Here is a 12,357-nt window from a genome sequence, read left to right on the forward strand (position 1 = left end):
TTCCTGGGTTTTCAGGGATGTATTCTGAGTGCGATAGCGTGTCCTCAAACAGGAGGCTCACACTGTTGCCAGTTTTCAGTGTAGGTTCCCACCTCCGTGGACAGGTCCTTTGATGGAGATTGGTCTCACTTCTTTTATGTTACCCTTTCATTTGAAGGTTACAGCTCATTTAAATCATACTCACAGGCACATTACCCCCAAATGTAGGTCAGAACAGGTTCCAGTGTCTGCTCCATTCTGTATCTTTTCTTACGCTGATTGACTTGGTGAAGGAACAAGATCATTGATCTTTCAGCTTTCCTGGCAGTAGGTAATTATGTTGATCTTTCAAGGAATCAAGATAGTTTGACATAAGAGAAAAGGGATATAAACAAAATAGAAATTGAATAAACACTCTGTGACATAAACCTTGAAGCAGAACTATATATTATTTCATGATTGTTTTGTGTTAATAATACCAATTTATTAGTCTGTCCACTAATCTATCTAGACTTATAAAGTTCTAGAACCAAAGACAGCAAAACAGTAATAGACACCTCTAGGGCACACCTGTGTTATGTATTCTCCACTAACGGAACCAGAATTCCCCAGACATGGTTGATTCTTGGTTCAGAGAGAAAATATACTAAATGAAGCTTACCATTTTGTTGTAATAGAAAGCTAGAAATGATCAACCAATCTTAGTTCTTCCATTGCCTATTCTGAGTTAATTTTCACATGTGTTATGAAGTAGGGGAATGACAATTTTTTTTTTTTGGCATAAGGATATCTAATTGTTGTAGCACTGTTTGTTTAAAAGGCATTTTACCACATTGAATTATCTTTGAAAATTAATTGGTTATTAATGTCAAAGTTTATTTCTGACTCTCAGTTCTGTTCAAGTAGTCTGTATGTCTATCCTTATATCAGTACCACACAGTCTTGATTTTTTTTTTTTGCCATTTTATTTTTTTTAATTGAAGGATAATTGCTTTACAGAACTTTGTAGTTTTCTGTCAAACATCAACAAGAATCAACCATAGGTACATACACCCATGTCCCCTCCCTCCTGAAAGTCCATCCCATCTCTTTCTCCATCCCACCCTTCTAGATTGTTACAGAGCCCTTGTTTGAGTTCCCTGAGTCGTACAGCAAATTCCCATTGGCTATCTATCATACATATGGTATTGTATGTTTCCATGTTGCTCTCTTCATACATCTTACCCTCTCTCTCCCTCTCCCCCCATGTCCATAGGTCTATTCTCTGTGTCTGCTTCTGCTTTGCTGCCCTGAAAATAAATTCATCAGTACCATCTCTCTAGATGCCACATATATGTGTCAGTATACGATATTTATATTTCTCTTTCTGACTTACTTCACTCTGTATAATAGGCTCTAGGTTCATCCACCTCAATAGAACTGACTCAAATGAGTTCCTCTTTATGGCTGGGTAATATTCCATTGTGTATATGTACCACAACTTCTTTATCCATTCATCTGTCTGTGGACATCTGGGTTGCTGCTATGTTCGAGCTATTGTAAACAGTGCTGCTATGAACATTGAGGTACATATGTCTTTTTCAATTTTTGTTTCCTCAGGGTATATACACACTATTGGGATTGGTGGGTCATCTAGTGGTTTTATTCCTGGTTTTTGTAAGGAATCTCCATACATCTTACATGGTGGCTGTATCAATTTACATTCCCGCCAGCAGTGCAAGAGTGTTTCCTTTTCTCCATGCCCTCTCCAGCATTTATTTTTTGTAGACTTTTTGATGATGGCTATTCTGACTGGTGTGAGGTTGTATCTCATTGTACTTTTGATTTGCATCTCTAATAATGAATGATGTTGAGCATCTTTTCATTTGTTTGTTAGCCATCTGTATGTCTTCTTTAAGGAGATGTCTGTTTAGGTCTTTTTCCCAATTCTTGATTGTGTTGATAAGTTTTGAAATCAGAAAGTGTGAGTCCTACAGCTTGTTTTTCTTTACCAATACTGTTTTGTTATTCTGCTTTTCCATATGAAATATTCATATGCACTATTTGAACCAATTTATTACATTATTTAAAACATTATAAGTTACATTATACACATACTTACTGACTTTGAATTCACCTAAATTGACTTTTAAATTAAAAAAGAAAAGAGAAAGAAGAGAGATTCCCTCCACTACATTTAGTGCCACCGTGTGCTGAGTGCTGAGATGAGAGACAAGGACTTGAGAACCTAGCCGCTGTTCTCAAAGTTTGAGCATTTTGCCAAGATAGGTGTCTCTAATGTTTAAGGTTGTATGATATATTTTCAGGATTAATTCTGAAGTTGTAAAAATTGTACAACTTATTTTAGAACCTAACTGGTACTATCTAGCAACTCTTCCATACACTTCTTAAGGATAAAGACTGTATCATTAATGCCATATATAGTTTCTGATAGTATTTTAGAGAGTTGTGGGTACCTGATTAGTCTTCTGCTTCTGCTCTACTGCTATTTATACAAGGTTAGTGCTCTGAGATCAGTCCAGGTTGCTGGAGCCCACTGTTCCATAGAGATATCTTAACTGGCCAAGAAGAGTCTCAGTTGAAGTCCATGAAGTCAACAAAAGAAATAATGAGAAAAAGAGTGGATTAAATTGTTGGTTATGCCAGTGGGAATCCTCCGGACAATACTAGAAACATAGGAAGGGGTAGGTGTTGGTTCTCTGACAGCCTAGGGGTTGGTTTCATAGATAGCTAATTTAACGCATATTCCAGGACACATAATTTAGTTCCAAGCCATGATGGCACCTGGAATTATATTATTTCTTAGTAAAAGCACAAAGTAGATTTTAAAATATTTTTTTGAAACTTTTTTATAGTATAACTGATTTTCTTAAAGATTTTTAATATGGGCTATTTTAAAAGTCTTTATTGAATTTGTTAGAATATTGCTTCTGTTTTGTGTTTTGTTTTTTTGTCTGGGAGGCTTGTGGGTTCTTAGATCCCTGACCAGGGATTGAATCTGCATCCCCTGCATTGAAAGGTGAAGTCTCAACCACTGGACCTCCAGGGAAGACTGCCATGGCTGATTTTTATCTGAAGACAGATACAGTGGTGTATCTTCCCTTCTCAACTGTAGCCTTAGGCTTGTTGCTTGGAATCCTGAAATTGTAACTTTAGAATGATCTTGGACAAACCTCCTCAACATTAAAAATCTCTTGCAAGATTGCATCCAGCCTGTGCTTGACTACTTTTGTTAATGAGGAACTCATTAACTACCCAAACCATTCATTTCACTTTTGAAGGGCTTGAAACAATGAGCAAAAATATACCTCAATGCAACTTTAAATCACTGGATTATTTCTACTCTCTAGACACATCTTCTAGATATTTAAGATAGCCATCATCTTCTTCCAGGGTCTCACTTTTATCCTAACTAAATGTCACTATTTTATCCAAGCATTTGTTAAATTTTTTGAAACAAAGGAACACCCTAGTCACACAATTAATGATGCTAAAATTTTTTTATCTAGGAAGGAAGAGTCAGATCTTCAGACAAATTCAAGCAAGTCATCCTCATTCCTTGTTCATGCATTGCACAAGTGCCTTATTGATTTCATTTTCTGATGTGCCAAAATATAATCCGCTCACTTAAACTGCACGGAATGGGAAGAACTGATAGTGCACCCAGATTTGCAGAACCAGGAAGAGGGAATCCTGGCTTCTGGAACTTCAATCCTCACAGGGAGCAGAAAGCTATACTTTCAACTTAAACTATGTTTCCAAATGTGGGGTAATTCCTCCAGTCCCACCCAAACCTTGGACAGAAAAGTGATGGATCTCAGAGATACACAATCCTGCACTTATCGTCTAGGTAGGTTAGAAGAAAGCCTGGGCCCATAAACTCTATTCTTAATTAACCACTTCTTTTGTTATGTTTCAGCCCATTTAACCTTCTAGTGTGTATGAACCTTGTCGTCAAATGATTGCAAGCACTAAAGCAACATAACAATTATAGAGCTAAATCTTGGCAAAGCAGCTCAAGAGCTCAGGAATTCCATTAAAATTTTAAAGGAGTTAATCCTCTGGAAAGTGTTCCTATTAATTAAACAAAGGTGAAAGAAAACAGGTTTTACATTCATTCTTTGCAAGATGGTGGGCCATGGTCTGAATGCAAAGGAGCTGTGTGTCACAGGTCAATGCATCACCTCCTCAAGCACTCGAAGGGTGATGATTTCAGGTCATTTGTCTGCAGAGCAATGCGGGCTGATTTTTGTTTGGTATTTCCCAGAGAAAAGAGATTTTCAGGTCAGAAAATGTTTCCAAAAGTCCATAGGGATTGAACTCATACAGATACACAATGTAGCTTAGGAGACAAGACGCCAAACCTCATTTGGTATTGAGCTCAGTATCAATGGGTTAGAAACTGGAAACTTGTCTGGTGGAGTAGATCAATGGCCGCAGCAAAATGAGAGACTTAGGGTATCCTACTCCCTTCCCCCACTACATCTATTCCATCTGAGAACATGACTGCCGTGCATATGACTTGGGCATGTATAGAGTAATTGAGGGTATATACAATGGCGGGATCTGGCTACCTGGCTTCCTATAAATACCTGAAAATAGGATGTATTTGCCAAGGTGCACCAGGCACAGATCAGATCCTGCGTGGACCTCAGAGAGGTGCAAAGCAGAGCTCCCAGGTAACAGTGGATCAGAGACTTGAGATAGTGAAGTTTGGGGGTTATCTGTGCTGGAAGGAACAAAGATGATAGAGTCCTGCACAGGCAGATTGTCTCTCCTCTAGTGCTCTTCTGAGTTGAGTTGGGGGTGGGAGGGGAGGGGGTGGGGCATATGGATTTCCAGTATAAGGTTGATGAACACAAATCTGAAAAACAATTTTGGAACTTAAATTAGTTATATCAACTATATTGAGAGTTAAGTTTTCTGTTTCTGGATTTGCTGGTCAAGTAGGGCTTAACTAGGTCTGTCAAACCAATGCATTTAAAAAATTTTCATTATATATATATATATATATATATATACATATATATATATATACTTTATTGAAATACAGTTGACTTGCAGTGTTTCAGGGGCACAGCAAGATGATTCAGTTATACATGTACACATATATTATTTTTGAGATTATTTTCCATTATAGGTTATTATAAGATATTGACTATAGTTCCCCTTGCTATACTTTAAACATTTGTTGCTTGTTGCATATCCATTTTTTAAAAATTAGAAGTCTAGCAATGTATTCATACTAAGTCACACAAGTGGAAACAAAATGTCATAAATTTTTTGGTTAGGCAAAAATTCATGAGTTTTCTAAAATATATTTATTATATACACTATATATATGTATATAAAGCTTTTCTACTATGCTTGATAAAGGCTTGAGAAAGAACATCAAGAGAAAAGAAGATATGGAGAAATTGGAAAACATAAACTAAATGAAATGGGAGCACTGAATATGAAATTGAAAAAGTGAAACAAATTAGCTAAAAGTAAAAGATCATCATAATAGTTCAGCTGTTTTTAAACATAGCTGTTCATTAGAAACATATCTGGAGCTCTGGAGAAAAAGCAATACTTGGGCATTTGTATTTTTCAAAAAATTCCAAGATAATTCTGATATGCATCTGTTTTAAAAAATGATTAGAGGTTTTTCTATTAAATGGTAGTTTTGGTGATATAGACTTATTTTTCTGTTAACTGATTATGATACAGTGGTATTAAGTGAGTAATAGTTACAGTTGGGAAGATACCCTTGAGAAGGGAATGGCAATCCATTCCAGTATTCTTGCCTGGAGAATTCCATGGACAGAGGAGCTTGGTGGGCCACAGTCCATGGGCTTGCAGAGTCAGACATGAGTGAGCGACTAACACTTTCACTTTCAATCACTATAGTAAAAGATGTTTATCAGTTTCCACAATCAACAGCCAGAGGGGAGGGGGGGATGATAATTGCAACTGCAAGCCATAATGGGAACATGATTAATCTAACAATATAAAATAATTACATCTAATTTAGAGGGGTCAAGCAGAGTGAAGTGGTAAGTAAAAGTGCATTCATGCACATGTTTTCATCCACCCAGCCAGTCTGTCTTTTGGTTGGTGCATTTAATGCATTTATATTTAAGGTGATTATCGATATGCATGACCCTATTACCGTTTTCTTAACTGTTTTGGGTTTATTTTGTGTAGGTCTTTTCCTTCTTTTGTGTTTCCTGCCTAGGGAAGTTCCTTTAGCACTTGTTTTAAAGCTGGTTTGATGGTGTTAAATTCTCTTAACTTTTGCTTGTCTGGAAAGCTTTTGATTTCTCCAATAAATCTGAATGAGAGTCTTGCTGGGTAAAGTATTCTTGGTTGTAGTTTTTTCCCCTTTCATCACATTAAATATATCATGCCATTCCCTTCTGGGTTGTAGAGTTTCTGTTGGGAAATCAGCTGATAACCTGATGGGAGTTCCCTTTATGTTTTTGTCATTTTTCCCTTGTTGCTTTTAATATTTTGTCTCTGCCTTTAATTTTTTGTCAGTTTGATTTCTGTGTGTCTTGGTGTGTTCCTCCTTGGGTTTATCCTGCCTGGGACTCTCTGGGCTTCCTGGATTTGACTGAATATTTCCTTTTCCATGTTCAGGAAGTTTTCATCTATTATCTCTGCAAATATTTTCTCAGGTCCTTTCTCTCTTTCTTTTCCTCCTAGGACCCCTATAATATGAATGTTGGTGTGTTTAAAGTCTCTTTGGAGAAGGAAATGGAAACCCACTCCAGTATTCTTGCCTGGAAAATTCCATGGACAGAGGAGTCTGGCAGGCTATGGTCCATGGGATCCCAAAGAGACATGGCTGAGCATCTGAGCATCAGTGGTCTCTTAGGCTGTCATCATTTTCTTTTCATTCTTTTTTTGTATATTCTGTTCTGCAGCAGTGATTTCCACCATTCTGTCCTCCAGGCCATTTATCCGTTCTTCCCCCTCAGTTATTCTGCTGTTGATTCCTTCTAGCATATTATTCATCTCTGTTTGTTTGTTCTTTAGTTCTTTGGTAAATATTTCTTGCATCTTCTCCATTATTTCCCCAAGATTCTGGATCATCTTCACTATCATTATTCTGAATTCTTTTTCTGGAAGGTTGCCCATCTCCACTTCATGTAATTGTTTTTCTAGGGTTTTAGCTTGTCCCTTCATCTGTGACATTTTGCTTCTTCATCCTGATTAACTTTCTGTAATACGGTTTTGTTCTAGCTACTGTAGTATTGTGGCTCTTCTTGCTTCTTCTGTCTACACTCTGTTGGAGGAGGCTAAGAGTCTTGTGTAAGCTTCCTGATGAGAGGAACTGGTGGTGGGGAAAACTGGGTCTTTCTCTAATGGGCAGGGCCTTGCTCAGTAAAGCTTTAATCCAGCTTTAATCCAGTGGGGTTGCTGCTCCCTCCATTTTAGTTTTTTTGGCTTGAGGTGACCCAGCCCTGGGCTGCAGGGTTAATGGTGAGCTCAAAGAGGGTTTACATCAAGGTGGACTTTTCAGGACCAGCTGCTGCCAGTGCCCTGGTCTCTGTGGGGAGCCCCTCCTGACCCCCGCCTCCACAGGAGACCCTCCAACACTAGCAGGTCACTTTGGTTCAGTCTCCTTTGGGGTCACTGCTCCTTTCTTCTGGGTTTTTGCATGCACACGATTTTGTTTGTGTCCTTCAAGACTGGAGTCTCCGTTTCCCCCAGTCCTGTGGAAATCCTATAATCAAATCCTGCTGGCTTCAAGGTCAGATTCTCTGGGGATTCCCAGTCCCTTTGTCAGATCCCCAGGCTGGGAAGCCTGACATGGGGTTCAGAATCTTCACAACAGTGGGAGAACTACTTTGGTATTATTTTTCTCCAGTTTGTAGGTAACCCACCTGGCAGGCATGGGATTTAATTTTATTGTGATTGCGGCCTTCCTACCTACCATCTCACTGTGACTTCTTCTTTGTCTTTGGAGATGGGATATCTTATTTTGTTGGGTTCCTGCATCATCCTGTTCTTGATCATCCAGAAGGTAGTTGCAATTTTGGTGCTCTTGCAGGAGGAGGTGAGCATACATCCTTTTTTCCCACAATCTTGAACCAGAATAACTCCCAAACTGGTACATTTTAGAGCATCTTGACATTGTAGAAAGATTTCAAGAAACAAAGCTTCAGAAGAGAAATGGTCTATTTCTCTATTTACCACTGGTGTCTAGAGAGAGGAAATGTGTGTTCTACCAGTTGTAAGATCAACAATAAATGACCAAATGAAGAGGAACGGTTAATAAAAGAGAAAAATTGATGGAAATTGTTTCAGTTTAGGCTCCCTAAAAATAGCCTGAAGTGAGGATTCTTATAAAATTAGTTTATTGAGGTAGCGATTTCAGGTGAAACTTATAAGCAAACGAGGGAAACAGGATGTGGCCAGGAGGAAGCTGGGCAAAGATGCAGGTAGGACTGACGTGTAGCCCATCACAGAGCTGGTTCACATGGAAGCAAGGATCCTGGCTTTGTGTTCCTCTGCATTACCCGTCATTAACTGGTAAGACATAAAAGCTTTGGGAGAAAGTTCTGTACTTGCATGGTCACAGGGAGGGAAGGCAGAATGGTGTTTTGGAAAATAAGTGTGTAGTGGAGAGAAGAGAATTCTAGATTGAACTGACATGAAGAGAGAGACAACTACCTGCCGATTGCTTTCCGCTGCCATTACTACAGTTTGGGGGGGGGGAAATTGAGGCTGGGGCAAGTTGCATAATATTGGTAAAGAATCCGCCTGCAATGCAGGAGACCCCAGGTGGATTCCTGGGTTGGGAAGATCCACTGGAAAAGGGAAAGGCTCCCCATTCCAGTATTCTGGCCTGGAGAATCCAGGGACTGTGTAGTCCATGGGGTCGCAAAGAGTCGGACACGACTGAGTGACTTGCAGTTTCACTTCACTTTCATACTCAAAAGAGTGGTGGAGTCAGAAAGTGATGCTGGGTGCTTGTCCTGACCCTTCCCACTCCCTCTTCCCCAGGCTCCCTGCTCTCTGCCCCATCAAAGAAACAGTAAGAACACCTGAGCAGTTAGAGGGCTACCTGTGTGAATTAAAGGTAAAGGATCTATAGGGAGAAGGGAGAACTAAGGACAGCTGGCAGAAATGAGTGCAGAGTTGAAAGAGGCTGAAGGAGAGGGGCTGTGTGTGCCAAGGAGGCCTCTAACAGAGGTGGAACTCACTTCTGAACTTCTGAATTATGTTGATATTTATACTTTTGTAAACAGATTTGTGTAACCTAAACTCTGGAAGATTGACCAGAATCCTCAAGCCCATTCTTCTTTAAAAAGAAAGAAACAATAACAGTAAAAATATAAAATATGGCCTAGCAAATTTTTTTGTGTGTGGCTGACTTAGAGATATCCTTTAATCCTCATAGTTACTCTGCAGACTGATACTATGCCTCCACTGAGAGCCACCCTCAAAGCTCTGTCTTTGACGTTCTTGAGCTCTCAAATGCAGAGTAAATGATTCTCCACGTGGCCCAGGGAGATGTGCCTGAGAGAAATGCTTTCCTCATGGACTATCTAAAACTGGACCCTTCACCTTTCCAGCAGTGCATTCTATACAAGAAAAATTCCCTGTGACACTCGTTAGTGTTCTGGTGGGGCAGGAGAGGGACAAGATAATCATGTGGTTCAGTAAGTTTGGGAGAAAAATAATTAAACAAATTTAACTGGTTTCTCTGACATGGTTATTAAATGGGATTTAATTGCACATCCAGATGTATTGTATGCATGAATATCCAGCAGAGAAACCTGGAGTTCAGGGTTTCCCAAATATACTTGCAAACAGAACTGTTTTGTAAAGATTTTTGATAAGGTTAATATTCTGCTAAACCAGCACCCTGAGACCTCTCTTCAGAGTTGACTGCTATGCTCCTTGCTGTTGGATTTAGAATTCTGATACTCTATTAAGTGAACATTTCACTGGGTAAGGGCAGCACCTTCAGCTGTTATTATTCATGTATGCCATTACACAAATATATTGAATTGAATCCTTGAGAGGAAGTTTTGTTCAGGGTAGTAGGCAGCCCAAGGGCCAAGGGATGGGAGGTCCTATGACGGCCAGTGAAGAAGACTGCATATGCCTGTTCTCATTGCTCAGGGCTCTGAGAACAGGAAAAAAAAAACAAAAACAAAAACAAAAAAAAACCCCTTTAAGTTGCAAGCATCTCAATTCCATTTTTCAACATGATGAAAAATCACAAAACACTGAATCGGCACTCTTTCCTTCAGCTTTAAAAATCAAATGAAAACAAAGACATTAGAGTGGGTCATCAGACTAGTTCTCTGTTTCAGTCTCTGCCCTGTGGTATTAGGAGGTGGGTTGATTCCATACATTTGAATGAAGCAGAAGATCTTACTGTTTACTATCAGGCAGCAGGGAAACCCAAACACTGTTTCCAGGGAAAAGATCTAATGGCTGAAATCAAATGATGGGATTGCAAAGCAATGACTGGTTGCTAATATTCCTGGGAAGCATTATGGGATAGAGAGTGGTCTATATAGTGGGAAGATTCAAGCACAAAAGGCCTTCTGCAAAAAGTAGGTTATAGAAACTCTATCTAAAATCTCTTGCTATCTGGAGTACATATGCATAGCAAAGCCTTTCTAATATATATTTAATGTACAGATGAGAAAGATGCCTTCATTCAGGCTGTATGTGAGATGCCCAGTGAGGGGAGGGTGAGCCCCTGTGCATTCCTTTGTTGTCAGTATTGTGCAACGCTATGTGGATTCTTAGCCGGTGCTTAGTTTCAACTAAACCAACACTCATGAAATAGACAACTGACTTTACAAGATTTCTACAAAGAAAAGTGTAGATTATAGAAATTCTTATTTCAGAGATTTTTTTCCTTTCATAGCCCCTGTTATTTTGTTCAGTCACAGTCATGTTCAACTCTTTGAGACCCCATGGACTGAGGCATGCCAGGCTTTCCTGTCCTTCACCATCTCCCAGAGCTTGCATAAACTCATGTCCATTTAATCAGTGATGCCATCTAACCATCTCATTCTTTGCTGTATCATTCTCTTCCTGCCTTCAATCTTTCCAAGTATCAGGGTCTTTTCTAATATCAGCTCTTCGCATCAGGTGGCCAAAGTATTGGAGCATCAGTTTTAGCATCAGTCCTTCTAATGAATATTCAGGATTGATATCCAATTTTCAATTTTCAATTGAAATCAATTGGCTGGTTTGATCTCCTTGCAGTCCAAGGGACTCAAGAGTCTTCTCCAACACCACAGTTCAAAAGCATTAATTCTTTGGTGCTCAGCCTCTGTAAGGTCCAACTCTCATCCATACATGACTACTGTATACCCCTCATCCACTTATTTTTCAACTGGAAATTTGAACTTCTTAATCTATTCATCTATTTATTTCCTCCCCACCCTCCTCCCCTCTAGCAACCACCTGTTTGCTCTCTGGATCTATAACCCTGTTTCTGTTTTGTTATGTTTAACAAAACATTTGTTTTGTTTTTAGGTTCCACATACAAGTGAAATCATGGTGTTTGTTTTACTCTGTCTGACTTATTTTACTTAGCACATTACCCTCTAGATACAACCATAAATGGCACTATGTCATTTCTTTTTTATTCTTTGAGTAATATGGTGTTGTATCCAAATACCACATCTTTATTTGTTCATCTGTTGATAGGCATTTAATTTGCTTCCATGTAAATAATGCTGCAATGAACATCGTGGTGCACGCATTTTTTCTAGTGAGTGTTTTCATTTTCTTTGGATGAATGCCAAAGAAGTAGACTTGCTGAATCATATGGTAGTTCTATTCTTAATTTTTTGAGGACTCTCCATACTGTTATCCATAGTGTCTGCATCAACTTACATTCCCGCCAACAGTGCATGTGCTGTGCTGCACTTAGTTGCTCAGTCGTGTCCGACTCTTTGTGACCCCATGGACTGCAGCCCACCAAGCTCCTCTGTCCACGGGGGTTATCCAGGTAAGAATACTGGAGTGGGTTGCCATGCCCTCCTTCAAGGGATCTTCCCAACCCAGGGATTGACCCCAGGTTTCCCGTATTGCAGATGGATTCTTTACCATCTGAGCCACGAGGGAAGCCCAACAGTGTATGAGGATTCCTTTTTCCCTACATCCTTGCCAACACTTGTTTTCTTTCTGATCATAGCCATATAGGTGTGAGGTTCTACTTCATTATAGTTTTGACTTACATTCATGGGGTCGCAAAGAGTTGGACGTGACTGAACTGAACTGAACTGAACTGATGATTGATGATGTTGAGCATCTTTTCATGTGTCTAATGATCATCTGTATGTTTCTTGGAAAAATTTTCATTCAGAAGCTCTGCCCATGTTTTAAATCTGTTGTTTGTTGTTGCTGTTG

Source organism: Capricornis sumatraensis, chromosome 10 (assembly GCF_032405125.1).
Source record: "Capricornis sumatraensis isolate serow.1 chromosome 10, serow.2, whole genome shotgun sequence".
Taxonomy (NCBI): Eukaryota; Metazoa; Chordata; class Mammalia; order Artiodactyla; family Bovidae; genus Capricornis; species Capricornis sumatraensis.